The following is an 8,858-nucleotide window of genomic DNA, read 5'->3' on the forward strand; positions in this document are numbered from 1 at the left end:
TACAGGTATCTCTGAAAGTGTCTGTTGGGTTGGCACGAATCGAGACTGGGATTTGTCACTCCGTATGACGGAGAGGCATCTCTGGGCCCACTCGGTAATGCATCATCATAATGAGCTCAATGTGACTAATGAGTTAGCCACGGGATCATGCGTTACGGAACGAGTAAAGAGACTTGCCGGTAATGAGATTGAACGAGATATTGGGATACCGACGATCGAATCTCGGGCAAGTAACATACCGATGGACAAAGGGAATTGTATACGGGATTGATTGAATCCCCGACATCGTGGTTCATCCGATGAGATCATCGTGGAACATGTGGGAGCCAACATGGGTATCCAGATCCCGCTGTTGGTTATTGGCCGGAGAACGTCTCGGTCATGTCTGCATGGTTCCCGAACCCGTAGGGTCTACACACTTAAGGTTCGGTGACGCTAGAGTTGTTATGGGAAATAGTATGTGGTTACCGAAGGTTGTTCGGAGTCCCGGATGAGATCCCGGACATGACGAGGAGCTCCGGAATGGTCTGGAGGTGAAGATCGGTATATTGGATGAAGGGTATTGGAGTCCGGAATTGTTCCGGGGGTACCACGCTATGGCCGGCATGTCCGAAAGGGGTTTCGGAGGCCCCGACAAGCGTTGGGGGGCCTTATGGGCCAAGGGGAAGGGGCAAACCAGCCCACTAAGGGGCTGTGCGCCCCTCCCAACCCCTCTCACGTAATCAGGAGAGGTGGGGGGCGCCACCCCTAGGGCAGCCGCCCCTCCCGGCTTGGGGGGCAAGTTTCCTAGGGGGTGGGGGCGCCCAAACCCATCTAGGGTTTCCCCTGGCCGCCTCCTCCTCCTCTAGATCCATCTAGAGGGGCCGGCCCCCTCTCCCCTTCCCCTTATATATAGTGAGGGGGTGGGAGGGCATCCATAGCCCTTGCCTGGCGCAGCCCTCTCCTCCTCCAACTCCTCCTCCTCATCTGTAGTGCTTAGCGAAGCTCTGCCGGAGAACCACGAGCTCCATTGCCACCACGCCGTCGTGCTGCTGGAGTTCTCCCTCAACTTCTCCTCTCCCCTTGCTGGATCAATAAGGAGGAGACGTCCCCGGGCTGTACGTGTGTTGAACGCGGAGGCGCCGTCCGTTCGGCGCTAGATCGGATCTTCCGCGATTTGAATCGCCGCGAGTACGACTCCATCAACCGTGTTCTTGTAACGCTTCCGCTTAGCGATCTTCAAGGGTATGAAGATGCACTCCCTCTCTCTCGTTGCTAGCATCTCCTAGATTGATCTTGGTGACACGTAGGAAAATTTTGAATTATTGCTACGTTACCCAACAATGAGATGGCAATGGAGCTGTTGGATGTTGGCGATGCTGCGTGTGCCAAGTATTTCACTATGATGTTGGATGGGACGGCTCGTACTTGGTTGCAAGGGTTGCGTGCCAACTCCATCGGGTCATGGGCCGAGTTAAAAGCCCGGTTTATCCAGAATTTTAAAGACACATGCAAGCAGCCTATGTCAATTGTGGATTTGGACTCCCGTGTCCAAGAAGAGGGTGAGTCAACAACCCATTGGGTGCGCCGGGTCTCAACTATCCTGCACTCATCGGATCGTATCAATGCCGGTTCCACAGTTCTGATGTTAGAGAAGAATTGTCGTTTCATGCCCCTTAAGCAGAAATTAGGGCGGCTCAAACGCCACTGCAGTGACATGGGGGAGCTAATGGCGGCTCTGGTCAAGTATGCTGACTCTGATAGTACCAAGGACCCTGAGTCTGATGATGAAAAGCTGGAAAAGGGAAAGAAGAGCAACAACACCAAGGGGCAGCAACATAACCCAGCAAGTCAGGGGGGCAATGGTAAGCGCAAAGCTGGTAGTAATTTAGATTTTGTGGCTAACACCAATACGCAGAATAATGGTCAGCGTCGCAAGGGAAAGCCACCTCCTCGGTTTGGAGGGCCAAATTTCAATCTTGAGGAACTGATGAATCAGCCCTGCCTGAAGCATGGTACACGGGAGAAGCCGGCCGCTCACCTCTGGAAGGATTGCTTCATTATGAAGGAGTACAGAAAGTCAAATTTTTTCTAGAACAATCATGGGCCAGACGGCGGGTCAGGTTCCGGCACTTATGGTCCGGGTTATGGTGGTGGCGGTTCAAATTCCGGTTTCAAGGCCAAGGCTATCAGGGTGGTTATAATCAACCGTCTGGTCAGGGGAATCAACAGCGGCAGCAGTCTGGTTATCAAAGTAACCTGAAGCAGTTGAATAGTGGGCAGTACCACGTTTTCACCACGAGTTTGTGCAAGCGGGATCAAAAGCTCCATAAAAGGGCAGTAAACGCGGTTGAGCCGGCAATTCCCCGTTACTTGCGATGTTCTGAGCACCCCATTCTCTGGAGCCGTGAAGATCACCCGCCCCGAGTTGATAACCCGGGTCACCTGGCGCTGGTGGTGGCGCCTCAGGTTGGGGGGTACAAGTTCACTAAGGTACTCATGGATGGAGGCAACACCATCAATATCCTTTACTATGATACTTTCCGTCGCATGGGATTGACCGATAAAAATCTTAAGCCGTCGAACACTGTTTTTCACGGTGTGGTGCCTGGTAAGTCGGCATATCCGGTGGACAAAATATCTTTGGAGGTTGCCTTTGGAGATGAGTATGATTCGAGATCTGAGACGTTGAGTTTCGAAGTGGTTAAAATCAAGAGCCCTTATCATGCCCTGTTTGGGCGACCGGCTTACGCTAAATTCATGGCGAGGCCTTGTTATGTTTATTTGCAGCTTAAGATGCCGGGTCACAAGGGCACTATCACAGTACATGGAAGTCGCAAGATAGCCTTGGAGTGTGAAGAGGGCGATGCTGCTTATGCTGAGTCTGTTTGTGCAACAGAGGAATTGAAATTTTACAAGGATAATGTTGACCCGGCGGATATGACGTCTTTGAAGAAGCCAACCAGAGAGCACGACCCCTTGTTGAAGTTTAACTCGGCAGATGACACTAAGCTAGTTGACTTCGTTCCTGGTGATTCATCCAAGTAGTTCAGCATCAGTGCAAATCTGGATCCGAAATAGGAAAGCGCGCTCATCGAGTTCATCCGTGAGAACCAGGACATCTTTGCATGGAAGCCTTCAGGCATGCCAGGTGTACCGAGGGAACTCGCTGAGCACACTCTCAATATTGATCCAAAGTTTAAACCGGTCAAAATTCCTTCGCCGTTTCAATGAAGAGAGGCGTAAGGCTATTGGTGAGGAGGTAGCCCGGCTCTTGGCGGCTGGGTTCATTGTTGAAGTTTTTCATCCTGAGTGGTTGGCTAACCCGGTGCTGGTGCTTAAGAAAAACGGTACCTGGCGCATGTGTGTGGATTATACGGACTTAAACAAGGCATGTCCGGCTGATCCCTTTGCTCTCCCCTGTATTGATCAAATTATTGATGCTACAGCGGGTTGTGAACGTTTGAGTTTTTTGGATGCTTATTCCAGTTATCATCAGATCAAGATGGCAGTTAAGGACCATGAGAAGACAGCCTTCATCACAACTTTTGGAGCCTTCTGTTACGTATCTATGCCTTTTGGGCTCAAGAGTGCCCAGGCGACTTACCAGCGGTGTGTGTAGAATTGTCTTCATAATCAGATTGGGTGCAATGTTCATGCCTACGTAGAGGATATTGTGGTGAAGTCCAGGAAGAAGGAAACCTTGATAGATGATTTGAAAGAGACCTTTGATAATCTCCGGGTCTGAAAGATGATGCTTAACCCGACCAAGTGTGTGTTTGGCGTACCAGCAGGCAAGCTTTTGGGTTTTCTAGTGTCAGAACGGGGTATTGAAGCTAACCCGGAGAAAATAAAGGCTATCACCTCTATGGCTAAACCGGCGTGTATCAATGATGTTCAGCGTTTGGCGGGTCGTATTGCGGCATTAAGCCGGTTCATAAGTCGGTTGGGTGAGAAAGCTATTCCCCTTTACCAGATGATGAAGAAGACAGATCACTTCGTCTGGAGTGATGTTGTTGAACATGCGTTTGAGGCTTTGAAGAAACAGTTGGCTGAGCCGCCGGTTCTGGCTGCTCCCATCGATAAAGAGCCTTTGCTGTTATATGTGGCTGCCAATAGCTGGGCTGTCAGTGTAGCCATTGTGGTGGAAAGAAAGGAATCAGGCAAGGAGCATCCAGTTCAGCGGCCGGTTTACTACATCAGTGAAGTGCTTATTGAGTCCAAGCAGAGGTATCCACATTGGTAGAAGCTTGTATATGGGGTGTTCATGGCTAGCCGAAAGCTCAAACAGTATTTTCTGGGTCATCCCATCACTGTGGTTAGTTCTGCTCCCTTAGGGGATATTATTCAGAATAGAGAGGCCACATGTTGGGTAGTCAAGTGGGCCACTGAGCTTGGACCCCATGGTCCGAAGTATGTGCCTCGCACAGCCATCAAGTCTCAAGCACTTGTGGATTTTATCAATGATTGGACAGAGTTGCAGATGCCTGAGGAGAAGCCGGATAGCACATATTGGACTATTCACTTTGATGGATCCAGGCAGTTGGAGGGCTCAGGGGCTGGAGTTGTCTTAACTTCCCCACGAGGTGATAAATTTTCCTATGTTCTTCGATTGATGTTCCCTTGTACTAACAATGCAGCTGAGTATGAAGCCTTGCTCCATGGTCTTCGGATGGCTAAGGAGATGAACTTAAGTCGGGTGAGGTGTTTTGGCAACTCAGATATGGTAGCTCAGCAAGTTTCTGGCACTTGGGATTCCAAGGATCCACTCATGGCGGCTTACCGTCGAGAGGTTGATGCTATCGCAGGTCATTTCAAAGGTTATCAGGTTGAACATGTTGATCACAGGAAAAATGAGGCGGCTGATTCTTTGATCCGGTTAGGGTCCCAGCGTAAGCCGGTACCACCTAACACTTTCGTGGATATTCTGCATAACCCTTCAGTCAAATTGCCTACCGAGGAAGATCTTGCTATTCTTGACCCAGAAGCACAACTGATGGCGGCTCTTCATGCTGTTCCTGATTGGCAGTTCCATATTTGGCTTATATGACCCAGGGTGAGTTACCTGAAGATGAAACTTTGGCCAGGCAGATAACCCGGCGGTCTAAGTCAATGACTATTGTCAATGGAGAGTTGCATCATCGCAGTGTTACAGGGGCGTTTCAACGTTGCATTTCTCTCAAGGAAGGCTGTGAGATTCTATGAGAGATCCATGAAGGAGATTGTGGTCATCATGTCGGCTCTAAGTCTCTTGTAGCCAAGGCTTTCCGTCATGGGTTTTATTGGCTGATGGCTCATGCTGATGCAGAAGATTTGGTCAGTAAATGTGATGGTTGTCAGAAATTTTCACGACGAGCTCATGTGCCGGCTCAAGAATTGAGGATGATTCCAATTGCTTGACCGTTTGCAGTCTGGGGGCTTGATATGGTTGGGCCTTTCAAAAGGTCCAAAGATAAAAAGACCCACCTGTTGGTGGCGTTTGACAAGTTTACAAAGTGGGTTGAAGCAGAGCCGGTTAGTAAGTGTGACGCGGCGACAGCGGTGCAATTCATCAAAAAGGTGATTTTCCGTTTTGGCTTTCCCCATAGCATTATAACTGATAATGGCACTAATCTGTCCAAGGGTGCTATGAAAGAGTTTTGTCAACGAGAGCATATTCGACTTGATGTATCATTAGTAGCTCACCCCCAGTCCAATGGTCAAGCTGAGAGAGCCTATCAAGAGATTTTGAGAGGCATCAAACCCCGGCTTATGGTTCCTTTACAGAGGACGCCGGGTTGTTGGGTGGAAGAGTTGCCCTCTGTGTTATGGAGTATCAATACTGTTGAAAATATGCCCTAGAGGCAATAATAAATAGGTTATTATTATATTTCCTTGTTCATGATAATCGTTTATTATCCATGCTAGAATTGTATTGATAGGAAACTCAGATACATGTGTGGATACATAGACAACACCATGTCCCTAGTAAGCCTCTAGTTGACTAGCTCGTTGATCAATAGATGGTTACGGTTTCCTGACCATGGACATTGGATGTCGTTGATAACGGGATCACATCATTAGGAGAATGATGTGATGGACAAGACCCAATCCTAAGCCTAGCACAAGATCGTGTAGTTCGTTTGCTCAGAGCTTTTCTAATGTCAAGTATCATTTCCTTAGACCATGAGATTGTGCAACTCCCGGATACCGTAGGAATGCTTTGGGTGTACCAAACGTCACAACGTAACTGGGTGACTATAAAGGTGCACTACAGGTATCTCCGAAAGTGTCTGTTTGGTTGGCACGAATCGAGACTGGGATTTGTCACTCCGTGTAAATGGAGAGGTATCTCTGGGCCCACTCGGTAGGACATCATCATAATGTGCACAATGTGACCAAGGAGTTGATCACGGGATGATGTGTTACGGAACGAGTAAAGAGACTTGCCGGTAACGAGATTGAACAAGGTATCGGGATACCGACGATCGAATCTCGGGCAAGTAACATACCGATAGACAAAGGGAATTGTATACGGGATTGATTGAATCCTCGATATCGTGGTTCATCCGATGAGATCATCGAGGAGCATGTGGGAGCCAACATGGGTATCCAGATCCCGCTGTTGGTTATTGACCGGAGAGTCGTCTCGGTCATGTCTGCGTGTCTCCCGAACCCGTAGGGTCTACACACTTAAGGTTCGGTGACGCTAGGGTTGTAGAGATATTAGTATGCGGTAACCCGAAAGTTGTTCGGAGTCCCGGATGAGATCCCGGACGTCACGAGGAGTTCTGGAATGGTCCGGAGGTAAAGATTTATATATGGGAAGTCTTATTTTGGTCGCCGGAAAGGTTTCGCACTTTATCGGTATTGTACCGGGAGTGCCGAAAGGGGTCCGGGGGTCCACCAAGGGGGTCCACCAGCCCCGGGGGGGCACATGGGCTGTAGGGGGTGCGCCTTGGCCTATATGGGCCAAGGGAACCAGCCCCAAGAGGCCCATGCGCCAAGAGATAAGATAAACGGAGAGTCCTAAAGGGGGAAGGCACCTCCGAGGTGCCTTGGGGGGGGAGGGAGGACTCCTCCCTGGCCGCACCCTTCCTTGGAGGAAGGGGCAAGGCTGCGCCCCCCCTCTCCCTTGGCCCTATATATTGTGGGGGAAGGGAGGGCAGCAACAATCTAAGCCCTGGCGCCTCCCTCTCCCTCCCGTGACACCTCCTCCTCCCCGCTTGCGCTTGGCGAAGCCCTGCCGGGATCCCGCTACTTCCACCACCACGCCGTCGTGCTGCTGGATCTCCATCAACCTCTCCTCCCCCCTTGCTGGATCAATAAGGAGGAGATGTCGTTGCTCCGTACGTGTGTTGAACGCAGAGGTGCCGTCCGTTCGGCGCTAGGATCATCGGTGATTTGGATCACGACGAGTACGACTCCATCAACCCCGTTCTCTTGAACGCTTCCGCTCGCGATCTACAAGGGTATGTAGATGCACTCCTCTCTCTCGTTGCTAGATGACTCCATAGATTGATCTTGGTGATGCGTAGAAAATTTTGAATTTCTGCTACGTTCCCCAACAGTGGCATCATGAGCTAGGTTTATGCGTAGTTTCTATGCACGAGTAGAACACAAAGTAGTTGTGGGCGTCGATGTTGTCAATTCTTCTTGCCGCTACTAGTCTTATCTTGTTTCGGCGGCATTGTGGGATGAAGCGGCCCGGACCGACCTTACACGTACACTTACGTGAGACAGGTTCCACCGACTGACATGCACTAGTTGCATAAGGTGGCTAGCGGGTGTCTGTCTCTCCCACTTTAGTCGGAACGGATTCGATGAAAAGGGTCCTTATGAAGGGTAAATATAAATTGGCATATCACGTTGTGGTTTTACGTAGGTAAGAAACGTTCTTGCTAGAAACCTATACAAGCCACATAAAAAAAACTTGCAACAACAATTAGAGGACGTCTAACTTGTTTTTGCAGCATGTGCTATGTGATGTGATATGGCCAGAAGATGTGATGAATGATATATGTGATGTATGAGATTGATCATGTTCTTGTAATAGGAATCACGACTTGCATGTCGATGAGTATGACAACCGGCAGGAGCCATAGGAGTTGTCTTTATTTTTTTGTATGACCTGCGTGTCATTGAATAACACCATGTAAATTACTTTACTTTATTGCTAAGAGCGTTAGCCATAGAAGTAGAAGTAATTGTTGGCGTGACAACTTCATGAAGACACAATGATGGAGATCATGATGATGGAGATCATGGTGTCATGCCGGTGACAAAGATGATCATGGTGCCCCGAAGATGGAGATCAAAGGAGCAAAATGATATTGGCCATATCATGTCACTATTTGATTGCATGTGATGTTTATCATGTTATGCATCTTATTTGCTTAGAACGACGGTAGTAAGTAAGATGATCCCTCACTAAAATTTCAAGAGACGTGTTTCCCCTAACTGTGCACCGTTGCGAAGGTTCGTTGTTTCGAAGCACCACGTGATGATCGGGTGTGATAGATTCTAACGTTCGAATACAACGGGTGTTGACGAGCCTAGCATGTACAGACATGGCCTCGGAACACATGCAAAACACTTAGGTTGACTTGACGAGCCTAGCATGTACAGACATGGCCTTGGAACACAAGAGACCGAAAGGTCGAACATGAGTCGTATAGCAGATACGATCAACATGGAGATGTTCACCGATGATGACTAGTCCGTCTCACGTGATGATCGGACACGGCCTAGTTTGACTCGGATCATGTATCACTTAGATGACTAGAGGGATGTCTATCTGAGTGGGAGTTCATAATCAGATGAACTTCATTATCATGAACATAGTCAAAAAGGTCTTTGCAAATTATGTCATAGCTTGCGCTTTAGTTCTACTGGTTAAA

This window comes from Aegilops tauschii, chromosome 3 (assembly GCF_002575655.3).
Source record: "Aegilops tauschii subsp. strangulata cultivar AL8/78 chromosome 3, Aet v6.0, whole genome shotgun sequence".
In the NCBI taxonomy this organism is placed as follows: Eukaryota; Viridiplantae; Streptophyta; class Magnoliopsida; order Poales; family Poaceae; genus Aegilops; species Aegilops tauschii.